We start from the raw sequence: 22266 nt of genomic DNA, 5'->3' as shown, positions 1-22266 counted from the left end.
TGGATCTGTCTTCCCTAGCTTCTGTTGGTCTTCTGGCATCTTTGGCATTCCTTGGCTTGTGGAAACATTATCCTGTCTCTGCCTTCATGTTCACAAGGCATCCTCCCTGTGTGTCCTCACACAACTGTCTCCCAAAGACATCTGTCATACTGGGTGGGGGCCCACCCTGTCCAGTATGACCTCATCTTAGCTATTACATCTTAAATGGCTTTATTTTCCAATAAGGTCACATTGTGAGGTACTAAGGGCTAGGACAGTTTTGGAGAGGGACACAGGTGAACACACAACAGACAATTTGGCTGGGTTTTGGGGTTAGCTTCTGAAGAATAACAGCTACTGTGTGCAGACACCAGAAGTCAGCACACTTGCCCTGGAGGGAGCCACGCCTGTCAGTCTGCAGGTGAGCTCCCCTTGACTTTGGAAGCAAGGAGTATGAAGGGTGCGGGACAGCCAGCGTGACCTTTGCTCAGTCAGGAAGAATGTGGCTCTGTGTAACATGCTGTTTTGCTGAATTGACACTAATTTTTTGATTTGACACTACTAGAAATGTACAGATTAAAAAACAAAATAGGGATGCCTGGGTGGCTCAGTCGGTTAAGCGTCTGACTTTGACTCAAGTCATCTCACAGCTTGTGAGTTCAAGCCCCTTATCTGACTCTGTGCTGACATCTCAGTGCCTGGAGCCTACTTTGGATTCTGTGCATCTCTCTCTGCCCCTCTCCCTCTCACACCTTGTCTCTCTCTCTCTCAAAAATAAATAATAAAATATATAAACATTAAAAAAAAAGCAAAATAGAACACATAAAAACAATAAAAAATAGAGCCATGGACACATAGAGATCATTCATCGTAGCCATTTTCTCTCCTTTCCTCTGTGGAACTCCTGAGCTACCCTCCTCTTCAGATGTTCTGAGGGTGTGGGTCTGTGGTTCTGGAAGCCTTGTGGATTCTGACTGACCTGTTTCTGTGATGCATTTGTATCCTTGGGTCCTAAGTCATGTCTGAAGATTGTCTGTGAGATGTCCGTTACTGTTTTCTTCTTAAACCAAGTTCAGTGTAGGAAATAGTATCTTTCAGGGTATTTCAACTGTAAATTTTGTTTTCAGGAAAGCTCAGAGAAAATACATTAAACGGTATCACCTTGATCTCCTTGGTGCCAGTGAGGTAAGCAGCCTGGATCAATCCCAGAAAGTAGCACCCAAATGCAGCATGTGAATTTCAAAGTCCCCCCCCCCCACCTTTTTTTTTTTTTTTTCCAGGGGAGGAGACGATTACAGATTGGGGAATGTTCTGTGCTCACAATTAAGTGAATTACTTGCTGGCTCATCTCTAACTTTAATTACTTTCTCTTCCTCAACTTTGCAATTAGCTGATGTTGCTACAAATTTTTGTCACATACTTAATCTTTATGTAGTGTTTTTGGCCAGTGTGCAGTTAAAGTCTGTGAGCGACTCTGATATCTTTATCCAGAGGTGAGGCTCCTGTGGCAGTCGTATCAGGCCAGGTCCACCCTTGCGAGGGCTGGCCTCTGTTGAAAGGAGAGCTGGGGAGGTTTGTTCTCAGTGCTCCCAGCTTCTCACCCCCAACAGGTGCACCGTGTCTTATGGCTGCAAATCACTCTCACTGTTCTCCCCGCATCTGATTGATACAGGACTTCTTTGGCATCAGGAGCCTAGTAAGTCTCTTAATCCTCTGAGGCAGATGGATTTCCACCCACTTAACAGGTAATATAACTGAGTCTCAGAAAAGAGATGTTACTTAGCTAATTGGAGGAAAAGCCAGAGTTTTAACTCTGGATTGTCTTATCCCAAACTTTATTTTCCACTACCTCTTGTTTGCTGACCATGGGATTGGCTGCAGTGTTGTAGGATCAGCTGACATTGGAAGAAAGGGGGAGATATTCCCATTGCAGGGCATAGTTATAACCCAGGGCCCTGAGTTGGAAATTAGCAAGCTCTGATGGGAGAAGGGACACAATTTTTGGTGGTCTGACTGGGAAAGACAACACAGTGCACTGGGCTTTAAACTTAGGGAATTCGGAAGGGATGTAGGAGCTTTGTCAAGTATGTATCTATATACTTAATTTGATAATGTGAAATTTGAAAGACATTCTCATTTGAAGGATTTAGGTATATGTTTTCAGATGTCAGAATGTTATCTAAGTGTCTTATAGGCATTTAGATACACATATTTGGTGAGGAATCAGAGCGCAATATGTAGAATGAGGAGTTATTCACACACAGGCTGTAATTAAAATCAGAACTGAGCTAACTAAGAGTCTATACCCAAGCCCATCAGTTCAGTTCCAAATCTGTGGGTGAGGACACCAGGGCTGGGATGATTGAGGAACTTCCTCAGGTTTGCTTATAGCAAGTGCTGAAGCTGGGGAGGAATACAGTTCTGTCTGGTTTCTAAACCCAAGGGCTTTCCATGAGCACCTATCCCTCAAGCACAGGAGCATAGCTTGGTGAGGGGGAGGCCCTCTCGGTGTGGGGAGATGCTTACCAGGCTTTGTCCAGCTTGAACCATATTGGGACCATAGGGTCCCTGGAGGGTGGACACCCCTCCCCCCGCCAGGAGGGTGTTTAAATCAAGTTCTTCTGATGAATGTGCACTCCACAGAGACTACTGGAGTTGTCTTATCCCAAACTTTGTCACTGTGTTCTGAACCTCAAGATATTCACCAAATTGTAGGGGACCCATGGTAGATTCCGGTGACCCTCTCCAGCTGCTGTCCATTGAGATATTGGTGTTGATTTTTTAAAAAAAATTTTCTAATGTTTTTATTTATTTTTGATACAGAGAGAGACAGAGCATGAGATGGGGAGGGGCAGAGAGAGAAGGAGACACAGAACTGGAAGCAGGCTCCAGGCTCTGAGCCAGCTGTTGGCACAGAGCCTGATGCGGGGCTTGAACCCACGAACGTGAGATCTGACTTGAGCCGAAGTCGGAGGCTTAACCGACTGGGCCACCCAGGCGTCCCTGGTGTTGATTTTTAAAACACTTTCTGTTTTGAGGGTTTTAAAAACTACAGAAGAATATAAAGAAGAGTACAGAGAGCGCCTACATGCACACCATCTGGACTCTCCAGGGATTCCCATTTTGTCCCATTTGCTTCATCTCTGATTTGTGGTGAACAGTAAATTCTCGATATCACGGTACTTCATGCCTAAATGCTGCAGCATCATCTCCAAAAAAAGCAAGAATATTCCCCTTAGTAACCTTAAAATGATTGTCACGCTTACCAAATCAGTAATTCCCTCATATGTTCATCCAACCAGGTGCTAAACAGAATAGCCTTCATGCTACATTTTGTCCGGATCTTTTCTGCGCCGTTACGTTTTGATCTGGTCTGCTCTGAGGTATCAGATTCTTGCTTTGGTGCCCTTGTCCTTAGAGGTGAATCTCCACACACAATAACAACAGCCACAGTAGTAGATGTTTATTGAAGGCTTACAATATACCAAACCCTGAACAGTTTCCTTTCCAACTGTTTTGTCATCCTCACAGACAGCCCATAAGGTGGCTTTTGTTGTTATCCCTACTTTTTAAGCAGGAAATTGATGGCATAGTCTTTATGTGATGAGTCTTTGTGAAGTAGTTTCCCTGGACATCTGTGTATAATTATACTTCTTTGTTCTCTCACCAGGATGTGGTGTATTGGCATGTTGACCGGAGAAATCAGCTTTTTTTTTTTTTTAAAGCAGTGACAGAACCCCAGTGGCATAGAATGGGGGGTGAGGTCATGGCAAGATGCTCTTTATTTGACGTGTAGGGGCATCTCCTGTGTGTTTCCCGTGTGCAGGTGGTGGTTCAGGTGTAGCCACGGGGCATGGCTGTCTAATCGTGGAAAGCCATGCAGAGTGGAGGGTGATTAGCCCTTTCTGATCTGATGACTAGAATTAATTTTTCTGATCAGGCTGGATTCAAGAGGGAGTGATTTCTTCTGTTGCATGCTAAACTGGCACTTGGGGTTGAACGCTCTGTAGTCACTTTCTTGGATTTCTAAATATTTTGTTCTTTTCATCTGTGTTTTGTAAGAGAACTTTGATGGAGCAAAGGATGCTCCGAGGGTTGGGGCTGGACACCTGCCTCCCACGCTGAGTCATGGGGCACGACTTCAGGGCAGCTGGGCACCTGTGGGAGTGAGGATCTCTGTGCCCCAAGGGTGGGAAGGTGACGGTTAAGAGTGAGTAGAAACCACCATGACAGGTGGAGTGCGTCTGCTGAACAAAGCAAAACAGCTTTTGTCCTACTTTTGAACAAGAGGGCCCGCCTTTCTATTTTGCATTTCTATTTCTGCTGTCACCTGAGGGGACTGACATTTCGAAGCCTCAGACATATGAAGATAGACCAAGGAGAGCTTTAGATCTGACGCAGGAGGGACAGAAAGAGGTGTTGAGGTCACACGCTGGGAGTAGAGGCGGGTTGGATTAAGCAGCAGTTTCTCATAAGGGGACAGTAGGCCTTGGTGGAGGTGGAGTCAAATCAGAATATGTGCCTGTGTCTCCAGAGGGAGAATTTGGGACCCAATCTGACTGCAGAATCAGACTCAGGGGAGTGGGAAGCTGGCCCAGAAGCTTGTGTTCATGCACCTAGGGGTCTGGAACTTCAAGTGGAGTCAGGGAACCAGCAGGGACGCACCATCAGGAAGGAGGTGATTTGGGAAGTGAACAGACGAGAATGGGAGTAATAGACACTTAGGTGGCACCGTATGTTCTAGGGACTCTTAGAAGCACTTAATCTGGATTGATGCAACCTCAGGAGTTGACTGTGTTTTAGAGAAGAAACCAGGGCGTGGAAAGGTGAAGTGGATTGCTCAAGGAAAGAGGGGAGTGGAGCCCGGGGAGCTTTACCACTAAGCTGCACAGCTTCTTAACCAACTCCACCACCCCAGGTGCCAGTCTCGTTGGAAGCCACTAGGAGCCAGCGTCTCTCCGCAGGAGCCAGGTCTTCAGACATGAAGCATATCTGGAGCATTTTGCCTGACCAGCAGCCATTGCTTCTACTGTTTTCCTAGAACTTTATTGATTTTCTCTTCGAAGCGACTCTAATGCATTAATTGGGTTTTGGCAGAGAATGGGGTCATTGGTGTCTGTTATTCTTCTGTGATTGCATATCGTGGATCTATTCTCTGCTGACAAGAGCAATGTTTTCCCTTCTGAAATTGTAGGAAACGTAAGTGCAGGGGGGATGAGGAGGTGGGAAGAGCCATCTCACTTGCCTGGGGGAGCCTTCTCAGTTGTGCATGCCTGCTTTGTTTCAGCCCCTAAGGGGATGAATGAGGTTGAGGAATCAGGGAGGGAGGAGACTTTTTTTTCTTAGGACTCTCCTTATAGACCTTTGTCAGAGGGAACATTTTCTTATGAGGCATATGAATGTGGTGGAAACCCAACAATGTTTCCATTGGAGTTTAAGTTGGGGACAGAGTTAAGTTTTTTTTGCCAACATAGTCATTTTTCTATGCCTGACTTTCCAAACATTAGCAAGTAGTTAGATACTTGCTCAAAGAGATTGCTTTTTTTTTTTTCAGACTCCTTAAACATGGTTATCCAATAGAGAAGTCATGTATTCCTTTAGGAAATATGGCAAATGGAGAATATACATGCAGATGGATAAGGCTACCTTTGCATTTCTAAGAACTATTTATCTGTAGGTTATGTAAGCCCAGCATGAAACTAAATTACTAAACAGGGTCTCGGGGCACCCATATTTCCCTTTCTACACTGTGCCCTTCATCTTAAATTACTTAGAACCTGTAGCTCAAAGTTCCATGCTTCATTTTCTCATCCCTGATCAACTAAGGCCAATCTGATAGTTAATTTATTTCTTTTGTATTCATTATATTGAAAACATCATTGGATTTGTTGAATTGGAAAAATGTGACAAAGGTACGTAATATTCTTATCACTTAGACATACTAAAAGGCTGTCATAAATATCAACAAGTGCAAACATAAATTAGGAGTGGCATATGGAAGTGGTCTCTGCTCTTCCAGAATTTGAAGCCAAGTTTAACTAGAAGAAGTCATAGTATCCTGCTTCACAAATAGTAATGGATTATCAGATACTCCCACTTGTCAGGAAGTACTTTCACATACTATGTGAAACAGTCTAGAGGCATTATCACATCTTGTATTTGTGGGAGTCCCCTTATAAGGAAGCAGTCTTATCATATTTTATAGATGTGGAACTGAGGCTAAAGAAAGTTTCAGCTATCCATAAGAAAAGTTTCCAGTTTGAAGTCTTCTCAGTAATAGAGAATTTGGGGGGTTTAACAAGTGCTCAGTAGTTTTGTCTGTACACTCATCATTTCTTTGTAATATGTGAAGGGAAAGAACTCTTCAGGAACAGGAAGACTTACACTCACTTTCTCTCTCTATGATCTTTTAATTTTTACAAACCTCTTTGGGGATAGTATTAACGTGCTCATTTTACAATGGAGTAAGTGAGGTTCAGAGTAGCAAAGTAATTTGTCCAAGATAAAACAGCAAAATGAGATGTGATGCCGGCAATTGAACCAGGTGGGCCAGAAGAAAGAAGAGAAGAGGGAGAAATCAGTCATCTGCCATCTTGCAGAAGTTGAAGCCCACCATCAGGCAGGCTCTTGATGGATGTGGAAGAGAGCTGTGCATCTCCTTCTCTTACAACTCTGTTCCACCCCCACCTGTCAGGGGGATGAAGCAGTCAACTGTCCATCAAATTAGGAGTTACCTTCCCTTGGTGACTGTAGAAGCTTGTTTATCTTCTCCTCCCACCCCCAGTTCTTCACACTCAAACCTGCTCTGAGGAAAAACTAAGGAACCAGTCCATTCTTATACATGCTTCCCAAGAAGTAGGAGGAACATGTAAGTAATTAACAGTGACCTGCTACCCATGAAAGGTTTAGTCCATCTCAAGAAAGAGCCCAGCCTCTCAAGGAGTAGAGCATGAACAAACTTAGGGTTCAGAAGGTGGCATGAATTTAATGTCATCACTGGCTCATCTACTCATCCCTTTTTTTCTTTCTTTTTAAAAATTTTTATTATTTATTACTATTTTTTTGAGAGACAGAGACAGACTGTGAGCAGGGAGGGGCAGAGAGAGAGGGAGGCATAGAATCTTAAGCAGGCTACCAGGCTCTTAGCTATCAGCACAAAGCCTGATGTGGGCCTTGAGCCCACAAACTGTGAAATCATGACCTGAGGTGAAGTTGGACGCTCAACTAACTGAGCCCCCCAGGTGCCCCTCATCCCTGTTTTCCTGACTCAGGTGGGCATGTGCATGTTCCTTCTTTCTTATATTTCATTCCCTCCTTCTCTCCTCTTGTCCCTTCCAGTGTACTGGTGTCATCTTGCCCCTTGTGGCCATGAACAGAGAGTCCTATTTTCCTTGAATCATTAAATATTCTCCAGACCTTCAGCCCTTCTTAACTTAGTATTAATTGCCTGTGTCTTAGTCAGCCCAGGCTTCTCTAATAAAATACCACAGACCTGGTGGCAAAAGTAAGAGACATTTGTTTCCCAATTCTGGAAGCTAGAAGCCCAGGCCAAGATGTTGGCTTCTTGGTTCACAGTGGAGATCCTCTTCCTGGAGAGTAGACAGAACCTTCTTTCTGTGTCCTCACATGGCAGAGGAAGGAAGAGAGCTCTGTATCTCCTCCTCTTCTAAAGGCACTCATCCCATCATGGCTACCCCACCCAGATGAATTCAGATACTCCTGACTCCCTCCCCAAAGCCCCATCTCCCAATATTATCACATTGGAGGTTAGGGATTCCACATATAAATTTTGGGGGGACCCAAACATTCAATACATAACACCCTGTTGTTGCATGTCTGAGATGCATTGTCACACAAAAGGGCCTCCTTCCTAACAATGGTGAAGACAAATGGTGCCAAGTGGGTGAAGGAGATGAAGAACACTGCCCTGAGAAACTCAAACATTGGGGGGAGGAGTGACACCATAAAAGAAAATCACATGTTTGGGTTAGATTCTGCCTACCAAGAGTTGTCACCAAAGAACTTAAAAGTGAGATAAAAATTAAAAGTGTTAGAAAATGAATTTTTCAGAGGAAGCTTGCTGGGGCTCTAGTATCCTCAATGAGGATCTCATCTTTGGGCCTCCTGTCCCAGAGGACAGTCGGCACTGAATTTCTGCTTTATTTGGTTTGATTGTATGACTATAAATATCCTTCTTTGAAACAGTTTGAGTGACCCCTTGCCAAGGAAATGGCTTTCTGAGCTAGTGAATCATATCCTTACATGACATCTCTTTCTCTTCCCTCTCTATATTTCCATGTAAAATATTCCAGATGACATTAAGTGTACCCTGTGATTGTCAAGGGAAAAACCAAGCAAAGTACTTAGAAATATCTGCATATTCAGGAAAAATCGTTTGCCAAGTATTAGCACACAAGAGTGAGTAAATCACCTGGGAAGAAGGAAAAAGTTACATTCCAGTTTTACGAAGCCATAGCTGTCATTGCTGAAAAAGAGAAAAATCAATACCATAAAACACCGTTTGATTTTTAAGGTGTAACAAAGCAGAATGTTTCTGACTATGGTTTTTTTGGCCCTAATATTCATTTTTACATAAATGGATTTGATTGCCTTTTTTTTTATTGACATGAAATTTCTAAAATGGATTAACCATAGTTGGGTCAGACTCTGTGTGTGGTTGTGGAAAATCATGGGACAAGGCATCAGTGAGGTTTGGTGGTGTGGCTCTCCATACCCACTAAGATTTGCATATGAGGGATCAGAACTACAGTGTCTGACCAGATAAAGTTGTGTTTCTCTCTCACATAAAAATCCAGAGCGAGGCGGTGCAGGAGAGTATGTTGACATCAGAGATCTTGATTCTACCTCATATTTCTCTCATATCCAGAACTTGTGCTCATGGTTTTGTATGCTAAGTAGGGCACCTGTCTGGGGAAGCAGGTGGAAGAAAATGAGAAGAAGAAACAAGATGCATGTATTAGGCGATCTTTTTTTTCAAAGCTGTCTCCATTGGTGTATAGCACCATTTACAAAATGCACAGTACAAACGTATGGCTTAGGGACTCCTGGATGGCTTAGTCAGTTGAGTGGCTGACTCTTGACATTGGCTTCGGTTATGATCCCAGGGTCATGGGATAGAGCCCTACACCAGGCTCTGGGCTGAGCATGGAGTCTGCTTAGGATTCTCTCTCTCCCTCTGCCACATCCACATCCCATCCTCTCTCTCTCTTTTACTTTCTCTGTCTCTCAAAAAAAAGAAAGAATAAAGAAAAAATGTATGGCTTAGTAAGTTACCGGAGACAACACATTTGTGGAATTACCACTGTAAGTCATCAGATAGGAGGGCTGTGAGGTGGTGTACTCACTTCTTATACTCCTTTGCCACCTCTCAGTCGGCTTCCCCTTTTCCTTTTCAAAGATAGCTACTGTCATAACTTCTTTGTCCATTTTTAAATTTTGTAGAGATTGAATCCTACAGCATACATTCTTTCACTCTACCTTCTTTTGCTTAGAATATGTATTTGTGAGGCTCACCCATGTCATTATATGTAGCTGTAATTAATTTGATTTCACTGCTGTGCAACTTATTTATTTCTTCTGTTGACTATTTGGGTTGCTTTTAAATCGGGGCTATTAGGAGTTGTGTTGCTGTGAACATTCTTCTCCTTGTCTTAGTGCACCTGTGTAAGTATTCTGTTGGGTGTGTGCATGTTCAGGGCAGAGTGATTGTATGATTGAATCCCCAACAATGCTTGAGTGTTTCTAGTGCTCTGCATTCTTGTCCACACTTGGCATTGTCTGTTCCGTGTTAGCTATCCTTATGGGTTTGTAGTGACATCTTACTGTGGTTTCGTTTTAATGTTACAGGTGACTCATGAAATTGAATACTTCTTTAGTATTTATGGTCTTTCGAATATTCTCAGTTGTGAAGTACCTATTCATTAATTCTCTCACCCATTTTTCTTTTGGGTGGCCTATCTTTTTCCCATCGATTTGTAGGAGTTCTCACTGTAAACTGGATGTTGCTCTATTGTGAGTTGAATGTTCTGCAGATACTTTTGTGTACTCTATGGCTTGCCTTTTCTTTTTTGCAATAGTGTATTTTTCATGAACAGAAGTTCTTAATTTTAATAGGGTCTAGTTTGTAAATTTTTTATTTTGTGTTTTCACTTCATTTGATGTCTTGTTTAATCTTTCCCTATCCCAAGATCAGGAAGATAGTAACCTCAGTGATGGTTTTTGGAGCTTATTGTTCTGTGTTTCCATTCACATTTAAATTTAAGTATTTATTTATTTGTGAGAGAGAGGCAGAGTGCAAGCTGGGAAGGGGTAGAGAGAGAGGGAGACACAGAATCTGGAGCAGCTCCAGACTCTGAGCTGTCAGCACAGAGCCTGATGTGGGGCTCAAACCCATGCACCCCAAGATCATGACCTGAACCAAAGTCGGATGCTTAACTGATTCAGCCACCCAGGTGCCCCTGCATTTCACATCTAGATCTAAAATCTAAGGTAATTTTTGTGAGATGTATGAGGTAGAAATGAGTTCTCTCTTTCCATATGGTTATATATTTAACAAAAAACTGTTTAGTGAAAGAATTTTCTCCTCTGCTGTGCAGTGTCAGACTGTTTTCCCCTCACTCATGATTTTATATATGAATGGATCTGTTCCTGAAATCTATTCTGTTCCATTTGTTTATTTGACTAAACTTGTAGAAATATCACACCATCTTAATCAAATCTTTCTATTAAATCTTTATATATGGTAGACTCACCTTGATGTTTTTTCAGGAGTGTCCTTTTTCATCTTGGCATTGTTCTTTTTTATATAAAATTTAGAATCAGCTTGCCAGTTTGTATAGAAAAATCTATTGGGATTTTAATTGACATTTTATTAAATCTATAAATAATTTAGAGGAGAATTCTCATCTTTTCCATATTAGGTTTTATTTTTCAAGAATATCTGTTTTGCTTTAAAATTTCTTTCAATAATGTTTTAAGATTCCTGTGTAGTAGTCTTTTAAATTTATATATTTCTCCCTAGACTTAGATATTTTTGAGCCACTTTATATATTTATTTATTTATTTTTAATAATTTTGTCAAATTGGTTTCCGTATAACACCCAGTGCTCTTCCCACAAGTGCCCTCCTTCATCACTACCACCTCCCTTCCCCCCTCCTCCTTCCCCTTCCGCCCTTGGTTCATTTTCAGTATTCAATAGTCTCTCATGATTTGCATCCGTCTCTCTTCCAAACTCTCTTTCCCCCTTCCCCTCCCTATGGTTCTCTGTTAGGTTTCTCCTATTAGACCTATGAGTGCAAACATATGGTGTCTGTCCTTCTCCGCCTGACTTATTTCGCTTAGCATGACACCGTTGAGGTTCATCCACTTTGCTACAAATGGCCATATTTCATTCTTCCTCATTGCCATGTAATACTCCATTGTATATATATACCACATCTTCTTGATCCACTCATCAGGTGATGGACATTTAGGCTCTTTCCATGATTTGGCTATTGTAGAAAGTGTTGCTATGAACATTGGGGTACATGTGCTCCTATGCTTCAGCACTTCTGTATCCCTTGGGTAAATCCCTAGCAGTGCTATTGCTGGGTCATAGGGGAGGTCTACTGATAGTTTTTGAGGAACCTCCATGCTGTTTTTCCAGAGGGGCTGCACCAACAGTGTAGGAGGTTGCCCATCTCTCCACACCCTCGCCAGCATCTATAGTCTCTTGATTTGTTCATTTTAGCCACTCTGGTGTGAGGCGGTATCTCAGTGTGGTTTTGATTTGTATTTCCCTGATGATGAGTGATGTTGAGCATTGTTTCATGTGCCTGTTGGCCATCTGCATGTCCTTTGATGGTTTCCTGTCACATTTTGAGCCACTTTAAATAGTATCTTTTTTTTAATTTAAAATTTTTTTAATAGTTTATTGTCAAATTGGTTTCTATATAACACCCAGTACTCTTCTCCACTGTCCACAATAGCCAAATTATGGAAAGAACCTAAATAGTATCCTTTAAAAATTATATTTCTGTATTTTTGTAGCTAATGAATAAAAGTCTGATTTTTGTACATTGACCTTGTTATACTGGTTAATTTTGAAAACTTCTATATAGATTTATTGGGATTTATTTCATGATCATGTTGTCTGCAAAAATGACAGCTTTATTTCTTGTTTTCAATCTTGTTATGTTTTTATCTCTTGTTCTTGGCCAATGTTGAATAGAATGGTGCAAGGAAACTTTTATTTTTTATTTTTCTTTTCTTTCTTTCCTTTTTTTTTTTTTTGGTCTCATTTAGGAACCCTGAGGAAAAGCTTTCAGTATTTCACCCTTGAGGATAAAGTATGTCCAGGTTTTTGTACGTATCAAAGACATTTGATCTGGCGCACGGACTATGAGCAAAAGCTAGTTCAAATGCTGGACTTGCCTCTCCAGGAGCACATTTTATTCCAAGTCACAACCCTGTAAATATTCAGTGATTTCTTCATCCTTAAATATTTCAAGCCGAGTTTTAAATGTATCTGGCTTTTCTCAAACTTGGGCTGTACGCCCTCTCCAGTCCTCATGTTGCCATATCCACACTGTGGATGATAGCTCACATTTACAGGAGTTTTGAGGGTCAGTGGGAGAATGTACTTTGAGTAATGAGAACAGTGTTTCTGTTCATCCTGAATAACACTGATATACACTGTATAGTGTTTAAAATGTTGCTTTTACAACTCGTGAACTATTAGTTATTGAAATTCCAGGGCCTGAAAATTACGAACTTTCATTTCATCTTTTGAGAATATTTTACTTTACCATCCTAGCATTTGATGAAACTATTCATGTGTGTTTCAAGAAGTTGGAGGGAAGTTGCATCTCTTTGACAAAATCTATTATTTAGAACAGCAATAGCAGTCAAGATCTCTACTATGTATTAAATATTTATATAGGGCACCTGGGGGGCCCAGTCAGTTAAGCATCTGACTTTGGTTCAGCTTGTGATCTGGCAGTTCATGAGTTAGAGCCTCTCACTGGGCTCTGCACTAATGGTGCAGAGCCTTCTTGAGATTCTCTCTCTTTCCCTCTCTCTCTGTCCCTCCTTCCCTCTTTCCCTCTCTCAAAATAAATAAACTTAAGAAAATAAATGCCTCTATAGTCTTAAGAAGAAACATTTATTGTGTTCTTTCACTATTAATTCTTCTGATAAAATAGTTAAATTCTAAAAGTTGCTTTTTTTCAGATTTATTAAGCCTCTATAGCTTATCAGTATCAGGCTGTTGAACCAGTTAGCTATGAATAGCTTCTGATAATTCCACAAGAGATTACTGTAGAACCTTCTCGAATATCTTTATACCCTCCATATCGGGTCTTACCCTTATACAGCTGGGAGCAGTTGTGGTTCTATACATTTAATCTATATGATAATAGTATTAAGTTATTGGTCCCCAAATGAGACTTTATGGCCTAAAAGGGGCCTTCATAAACAACTGTGTAGTGATGGAGATGTTTAACGTGTGTGTGTGTGTGTGTGTGTTTATGAAAAGCCAACATGTTTTCAAGCAGCTGTGAAACAAATCTGTAACAGTGGCTGTAGTGATAGAGTTGCATCAACAAATACTGGAGTGCCTTCCATTTGGGATTGATTCTTAATTTTATGATCTTTTGTAAATTCCCTCATATATGAGCCTCTAATTTATCTGAGTGACACAATGACTAAAAAATAAGTATAAAATATAATGTTTCCTCTAGTAGTAAATGCAGTACTTGGTTCATGCTAGATTTTCAAGAATTACTTGATTCAGTGATTCACTGCTCTAATGAGAGAGAGAGAGAGAGACAGACAGACAGAAAAAGGGAGAGAGGAGGGAAGATGGAGGGAGGGGGGCAGAGAGAGAGAGAGAGGGGTGGGGCAGGCCTGAGTATCTGGATGGCAGTGTGAAAGCCTTCCTCAGTTATTTGAACTCATGTTTTCAGATTACTTCCCCAGAAGCTGTTTGGGCTGTTCTGTTTCCTGGCTCTTCTCCTTTCTGACACCTACAACTCCCCCCTCTAAGGTTAGCTGCATAACTTCATTGTTCACTGGTACAAGAGATAGAGAGGACAGATTCCACAAAATGTTAGGTCTCCTACATTCCTACCTCCAAATCTGGTCTTGCACATTTCCCACCTCGGCAAGGAGGTACAAGTGAAAATAAAGTGGTTGGAAGAACAGAATTAGGGCATTCTAAGTGTTAATACTGGCTCTTCCATGTACCAGAATTATGTCCCTGGACAAATTGCTTAACTTCTAGTCCTTATGTATAAAACAAAAGGACTAAATCCATCTCTTGCAACTGGACTTTGTTTATATTCTAGTGTTCTGAGATAAGTTTTCAGGTGTTTCCCAAGTAATTGTTACTAATGACAGTTAAAACACTGACTTCCAATCTGTTTCTTTAATAGTATCAGACTCACTTGACTTCTGATGATTTCTTGCAACAGAGAGGAACGTGCGGTTGCAGAGAATGTAGTAGAAACAGCTTAGTGCTGATCTACTAGTATAACCGTGGGTTGCGAGTAACTTGTTCTATGAGTGTTCTGCAAGAGGAGCGGATGTTTCTAAAAAAATTTAACTTGATCGATGAGCGATATCTTGCAGTACGAGTAGTTTGCGACACCCAATGTCACATGATCATAACTGAGCCAATGTTCTTAAATTCGCTTTGATACACAAGCGCTTTGGATTACAAGCATGCTTCAGAACAAGTTATGCTTGCAAACCAAGGCTTTGCTGTGTATACAGTAGCTGGTTATCTGATGCTCATTGTCAGGTCAATCTCGTGTGTGTTACAGCAAGAGCGAGGAATTGAGAGCTTCCAGTTGGGCGATATTGATGTGCCACCCAGCTCGGAAGTCCGTGACTGACTTTCAGGAGTATGACTCTAAGATCACTACCGTTAGAGACAGCCTTAAAGACAGGAGGCACTTGCCTTACTCCTCTGGGAAGGATGGTAGAGTCAGGGAGAACAGCTGCAGGTCTGAAGGCCTGAGTGTGTAACGGGGAACAACCGTGTAATTTTTGGGACCTTTAGGAAGTCACATGAACACACGGGCATCATTTTTCTCATTTCCTACAAGGGGGCTAATACCAGTTTTATCCACTGCAAGTTATAATGAGGATGTGAAAGTGTTTGTAAATTATAAACACTTCAGCTAAGTTGGTTATTAAAAATGGTACCTGGTACATATGGTTGAAAAAGGAAAATAATAGGTTAATATGTACTTGCTTGGATAGTACAATGCACTTTTTATTTCGGAATCATTATAAATGCAGATAAATTATAGTTTTAATTCTCAATTATGAAATCACCTTACAAATTTTATAGTATCTTGTGCTGGCTTCTTTAAAATCAAGCTAAACTCATGGAAAAAGTGGGTCTAATGTTAATATCTTACCTATTAACTTTAAATAAGTTATTACTATAATAGGAATAAAGGGAGATTTTACTTGAGCATTTTGCCTTGGAATGGATCAACTAAGTTCTTTTAGCTGGTTATGAACAAGACCCTGGAGCATGTAAGCGGCCATGTGAAATCTTTCCAGGTGGCATTAGAACGGTAGCCTGGGAAAATGGAGTAATTCATACCAGATTTCTGAAACATAAGCATTTCACTTATCATATAATAAAAGCATTATTTATTTTTAGTAATATGTACACCCCGTGTGGATCTCCAACTAATACCCTGAGATCAAGAGTCCCATGATCCTCCAGCTGAGCCCACCAGGCACCCGGTATATTATGTCTAAATATTCAGGTTCCATCAGAGTGTCTTAAGTTAACTGAACACAGTGGTTCCCAAGAAACTACTTCACTGAATTATGTAAATAATTTTTATCCAGCCATTTACTGACCCTGTCTTCCACCTGGAAAATGTATCGAGTGAGCTGGACTGCCAAAGATGTCCATGAGCTTTTCATTTGCGGATTCTTAAGGAAGTTTATTTTGTGCTGAATTGTGACGCTGTTTCTGTAGAAAACACCAGAGCAGTTTTGAATGTTTTTCTGATAATGCATTCTCCTCGGTTATGTACTTGAAAGTCATTAAAATTAGTTAATATTGAGCTGCTATTCATTACTGAAGTTTAAGCTCTTATATTAGCATTTTACTAACAAGGACAGTTTAATTCTTTTTTGCTATAATACTGTATCTTACTCCAACTCTCATCAATCCTCAACTTTATGTGTCATGACTTCATGAAAAAATAAAATTTGATTAGCTATTCTAGATAGATGAAGCTGAATTTTGTGAAATGACAATGCACTGTTTTTGGAGTGTTTGTTAATTACTTTTGAGTTAAGTCAGAAATTTGTTAGAAAAGCATCTGTGCTATTTTATTAGAGTTTTTTCCTCTCAGGATGAGCAAGCTTATTTTAATTTTAAATATGTATTTAGTGATAGCCCTGGGGTATGAGTAATTAGAATGAATTTACCAGAGTTCTCTTAGTGTTGCAAGAAGAAGTTAGGTAACACATTAAATATGTACGGAAAGCTTGTTTCCAGCACTTTGTGATGTAATTAGCAAAAAATCACTCCCACAGTATTCTGGCCACGTGATGTAATTTATCCTACACAGTCACAAATGGCTTATAACCTATAAATCTTCATGATCATATTCATATTTAAAAACAAGGCTATTATGTTATAATTCAATAGTGTATGTATTGCAGAGGACTCTGTATCCTGCAGTTAGAATAGGTAAATAGACAACTTTCAGAACATTCAACTGGAGATGACCAAAATGGTTAAAAATAAAACATAGTTCTAAGAAGGATTAAAAAATCTTTCTTGGCTTTGAAGCCCAGTCTGCCATCACCTCACTTTGATTGCTGAGTACGTGGGCACTTGGTTCCACGTCTCTTGGCCTCAGTTTCCCCAGGTGTTGAGTCCATCTCTGAGAGCCATTCTGCTCTCTTTCTTCGTCTGAGGCCAGTGTGACATTTACTTTTAGCCTTTCTTGTTTACCAGTACATACACTTGGAGGCTAAAAAAGTATATCATTAATTATGGAGTTATTTTAAGCATAGAAATATGGAGAAAACAAAAAAGGCACTTGGCAATCTTGTGCACTCTAATTTATGTACATCAATATCCTGCCATGATAGCTTTAGGTTTTTTCAAATAGTAAAAATGTGCCACCTGCAGGGAAAGCCCCTCCCCCTACTCCACTCCGGGGACTTGATCCTCCTGGCATCAGCTACCGTGCCCTGGACTCACTCTGCTCCCAGTCGAGGGATGTGCTCAGCCTGCTCTTGCTTTTTCGCAACTATGGTTCCCACAGGCTCAAATGTTCCTCCACCTCCCTCACCTCCACCCGTGTCCACCATCCCAAGGTCACTCTCTCACCGGCTCAGCTGGAGCTTCTCCGATCACCTCCCTAGACCCCTGGTTACCTGGGCACACCTCCTCCCACGGCCTTCAGTTCTGGCCTGCTGTACTCAGAGCCCTCATTATCAGTTCGCATCCTGTACAATCTTCTTATTTATTTTATTGTTTACCTCCCTTAGCCTCAGATGGAAGCCCTATATGGTACAGGGTGTTTACTCTCTGTAGAAGGGACAGTGTCTGGGGCAGTGTGAGGAGGGCCATAAAAGTAACCTTATGTTTCTAACTGCCCAACAGACTTCTCTAGTACTTTCCCCCATGATTTATGGCTCATATTCTGCAGTGATTTTACAATATTTTTATAGGTTGGATAGAGACTTATTTTTCTAGCTGCTTGATCATAAATCGTATTTTATTATTGATAGTTTAGGTGAGTTTCTTCCAGCTTCACAATTTCTAACTGAGCATGGCATGAAAAGTGTTAGGAATTTTACCAAATTTGGGATAATCTATGTGAAAGTTCTTTTGTGCATGAGTTTTAACAAGTCAGGAGATTTCAAATTTTCTTAAGCAATGACTCATCTTAAATAATTTTATGAATTGAAGCACTTTTTCCTGCTATGTTTGAATTTTGGTATGAGAAATAATTTTGAAAAATTATATAAATTTTGGTTACCTAAAATATAAAGTATTAAAGTTATACAAAAAATGATTAAGGCATAATCAAAAGCATTCCAGGGCTGCCTGGGTGGCTCAGTTGGTTAAGCATCTGACTTCAGCTCAGGTCATGATCTCACAGTTGGTGAGTTCAAGCCCCACGTCGGGCTCTGTGCTGACAGCTAGCTCAGAGCCTGGAGCTGCTTCAGAATCTGTGTGTTCCTCTCTCTCTGCCCCTTCCCTGCTCACCCTGTCTCCCCTTTTCGCTCTCAAAAATAAAGAAACATTAAAAAAAAAAGCAAAAGCATTGCAAATGTGTGTCACTCTAGACAAATGTTGAGTGTCTTTGCGTCCGGAACCACCTACTTCACGTAGATATGATGCATTTGATGTCATCAATTTGTCAAATGTGATAGTTGCAGCATCTGAAACATGAGAGTCCCTATACAGATATACTAGCATGTGGCCCCATTGCAGGTCTGTGCCTTGTAAATATGAAGTTTGTATGAACGTGTTTTTTGTGAATCACATCAAAAACAAAAGTATATGGTGCAGTTGTAATTGTATATGCTGCATTATCAGGTCTATTCCTGACAAAAGAGAACTTCGACAATGACTAGGTATTTATGAAAATCAAATTTTCTGTTTATAATTTTACATATCTGGTGATTAAAAAATTTTTCACTGATTGGCTTTGGGTTCTGCACATTTTGAGCCTCAGTTAGTTTCTGGTACTGACATATTCCAATGCAGGAGCATTGGAAGTATGTCTCATATAAATATTTCCATATCAGAATATCCCATCTGACCTCTGGCCTTCAACTTTTGTGTCTCCTTCCCAGGAGGTTTGGCACAGTGGGTGGTAGAAGACTTCTAGAAGCCATTCCCTACATCTGGCCAGCTTGCAGTTACCCAATTACAGCAAATGTCTCCTAATCACACATATCCATCCCACAAAATACAAACTGAATGTAAAAACAACTCAACCTCCCATTAGCTGGATATCAGTGATATCCACAGAGAGTCTAGCACTTCCAGAGGTGATGGAAAGTGACAGAAGAGAAGACGGAGAGAAGAGTGACTGTCATTATGTTGATTGCATTTTTAAAACTTTACAAATACTCATGACTCCATGAACACTGTATGGGGAATTTTTTTCAAAAAACAACTATACAGTTATAATTTTTAATTTTGTTTTATTTGAGAGAGAGAGAGAAGTAGAGGGAGAATGAAGGAGAACCTTAGTCACGCTCCTGACACGGGACTTGATTCTACAACCCTGGGATCATGACTTGAGCCAAAATTAAGAGTCCAATGCTCAACCTACTGAGCCACCCAGTCACCCTTGGAATGGGCCTTTTTATAAGTGGGTGCTTTCATCAAATGGAGAATTCTATTTCAGCACAGGCTAATCTGTTGAAATAACAGTCTCTCCAACCAAAAGCTCCCAGACCAACTGGTTTCAGTCCAGTTGGTGGGAATCAATTCAGTAGCTCAGTGTGTCAAGAATTTGGTGAAACGCTGAGGACTAAAGTTTACAGCTGTAGTTGAATAACACATATTTCATATCATCTCCTTGCTCTTAATGGCTGTTGCTGCATTTTTGGAGTGTGCTACTTAACCCTATATGTGTGTGTATGTCATTTATAATGTGCCAGATGCTGCTATAGAAGCTGGAAAGAGGAAGATGGGCAAGACACGGCTTTGCCCCTAAAGAACTTAATATTGAGTACTTAAGTTCTTAACATTCCAAAGATGAATCAGATGCAATCCATAAGAGATTTTTAAAAACGTACCATTTGTTATGAAAAGAAGAAAGGTGCTGTGTGGAGTAGAGAGGCATCCAGATGTCCATGAGGAGCCATTTGAAATCATCCTTGAAAACTAAGAAGGACTTAACAGACATTGGAGAGAAGAAATGGAGGTAGAGAGGCAGGGAGAATGTTCAGGAAGTAGTCTTATTTCACTGTGTGTGTGTGTAAAACTGTCATCATTTTGAGGAATGCCAATTTTTAAAGCACTCCTTTAAAAGGGATGGTATTTTTAAATTCTTTATTTGATAGGCAGCAGGCAATAATTGAAATTCTTGAGTGGGAGGAGTAGGATCGCAGAAATAGAAGGTAACTGTGGTGTCGGTGCGTGGATGGGCTGGAAGAGGAGAGCGGAGGCCAGCTGCACGCTGTCTTGATGCTGGTGAGTCACGACAGAGGCATGAACTTGGGTCGTGGCAGTGGAGACAGCAATGACGTCAACAGTGCACTAAGAAAAAGAGAAAAATGTGTGCTTCCGGGTCCAGAGGCTTGGTTTTCTTTCTTTGCAGGGAAAATGAAGTTTTGGATACTCGAGGAGAAAATGCTTATCTGGGAAGTATAAATGTGGTTCCAGAGCTTAAAAAAGAGCCCAGGGCTTGTGAAAAAGGTTCTAGAGTCCTCATTCTTGGATCTGGCACTCAGCATCATGCTGAGAGACTCTCTCCTTCTCTTTCTCTCCCTCCTCCTTCTCCCTCATCTTCATGGTAGAAGAATCAGTGCTCTGGAATACTCGAGTGTTCTCTACATAAGAGTATCACAGAGTATTATCTTCAAAGTACACGAAGGCAGAAAGTTTCCAGAGTGGGCAGATTCAGTTTAGGGTGGGAATTGCACAGATTAAAGAAAAACTCCCCCAGTTGAGTCTCACTGCTCTACTGTGCAAAGGGGGCTGGATGTTGAGCACTTTTCTTTGGGAAGACCCTGGGATGGTCCATTCCAATCTCCTGACACTGGAGCAGGTTAATGTGAACAGGAGACTGAGGTAAAGCAGGGCTCCGAGACCTCAGACCTGAGGCTCTTAGACCTCTTCCCAGCTGGGGCCATGGACAGCTTCTGACCCTCTCTTGACTCTGAACATCTGCCTCCCGGCCAGCTAGTGTTAGTAAGTGAACAGATGAATGGATGGATAACTGAGTGAATAAGTGTTCCACACTGACTGTGCACTTACTCTGCACCAAGCATGGCTTACAGGCAGGGAACTCTTTCAATGGTTTGACCCCATTTAGCATCACATGTGTCTCTTGGCACCCATGGCCAAGTAGAGAGAGATGCTTCCAGTTGGGGGGAGTTGGTGAATCCTGTGTAGACTCCTCCAGAGGCTAGCAGAGGGGGAGATGGGAGCAAGTGTCTCATTCAGTCACTGGCTGAGCCACCTTGGCTGGGCGATCTGAGAGGTTTACTTTTTTTGCTTTTCAAAAGTGTACACCAATTAAAAATATCCTTTACTGTAATAAAAAAGCAGCGTACACCCTCCAAAAAGAGTACACCCTCCAAATTAATCACTGTGATTTTGTAAGAATAACCAGAGAAATTGTGATGACCTTTTATAGACAAACACCATGGCCATGAATCTCCAGGAGACCCCATGAGATTATGAAAGCAGCGGTCCAGGCTCATCCCAAGTGTTTTAAGTTTCTGAGAGTTCTGTGTAAATTGTTTGTATTACTTAGAGGTTTTGGAGATGACAGACTAATCTGATCAATTAGGTTCTTGGGAAAGATCAAGACACTTATTAAATCTTATCTTAGTTACTCCTAATTACAATCATCCATTTATCCCTGTGGAATGAATTGCTGATGCAAAGCTCAATTCAATCACAACATAACTAGTCTTTATTTTAGATGATTAAAAAACCAACACTATTGCCACATATGCATAAAAGGGATCTATGATTAATTAAGTTAGACCCAGCAGATCGCTAATTGCATGAAAATGCAAAGTATATCCTCCAATTTGCTTCACGAAGTCACATATGCATTACATGATACAGGCAACAGCAAATTCAGTAGTGCTAGGAACTGAATGTCTGCGGCCTCTTGCCATGCAAATTCATGTGTTGAAGCCCTGAATCCCAGAGAGAGTGTTTGGAGTGGTGCCTTTGGGAGATGATCAGGTCTTCCACGATGGGGTTAGTGCTTTTCCAAGAAGAGACGGTGAGGGATGATCTCTCTCCACCACGTGAAGTCACAGCAAGGACTTGGCCGTCTGTGACCCACGAGAGGCTCTCACCAAAACCCGGCGATGCTGGGACCTGGTCTTGGTGGTCTAGCCTGCAGAAGTGTGAGAAAATAATGCATGCTGTTCAAGCCTTCTGGTCTGTGCTATTCAGTCCCAGCAGCCCAGAAGAACTAGGGCAAACAGCAACAGGTATTTACTGAGTGCTGTGGAGAATGCTGTGGATTCAGCAGTGAACCAGCAAGGTCCCCATTCTTATGCAGGTGGATTCCTGCAAGCACAAGAGAGAC

The 22266-nt window shown here is 41.2% G+C and overlaps 1 long non-coding RNA gene across 1 annotated transcript in view; it reads left to right on the top strand.

Moving 5' to 3' along the window:
* Nucleotides 1-272: 272 nt before the first annotated feature.
* LOC115291817 overlaps nucleotides 273-22266 on the top strand; it is a 131406-nt gene continuing 109412 nt past the window's right edge. The window contains exons 1-3 of the long non-coding RNA XR_003908749.1: nucleotides 273-400; nucleotides 1107-1164; nucleotides 1652-1724. This is a non-coding gene — a long non-coding RNA (uncharacterized LOC115291817). The remainder of the gene's footprint in view (nucleotides 401-1106; nucleotides 1165-1651; nucleotides 1725-22266) is intronic.

This window comes from Suricata suricatta, chromosome 1 (genome assembly GCF_006229205.1).
Source record: "Suricata suricatta isolate VVHF042 chromosome 1, meerkat_22Aug2017_6uvM2_HiC, whole genome shotgun sequence".
Lineage (NCBI taxonomy): Eukaryota > Metazoa > Chordata > Mammalia > Carnivora > Herpestidae > Suricata > Suricata suricatta.
This window is presented reverse-complemented; position numbering and strand designations above follow the sequence as displayed.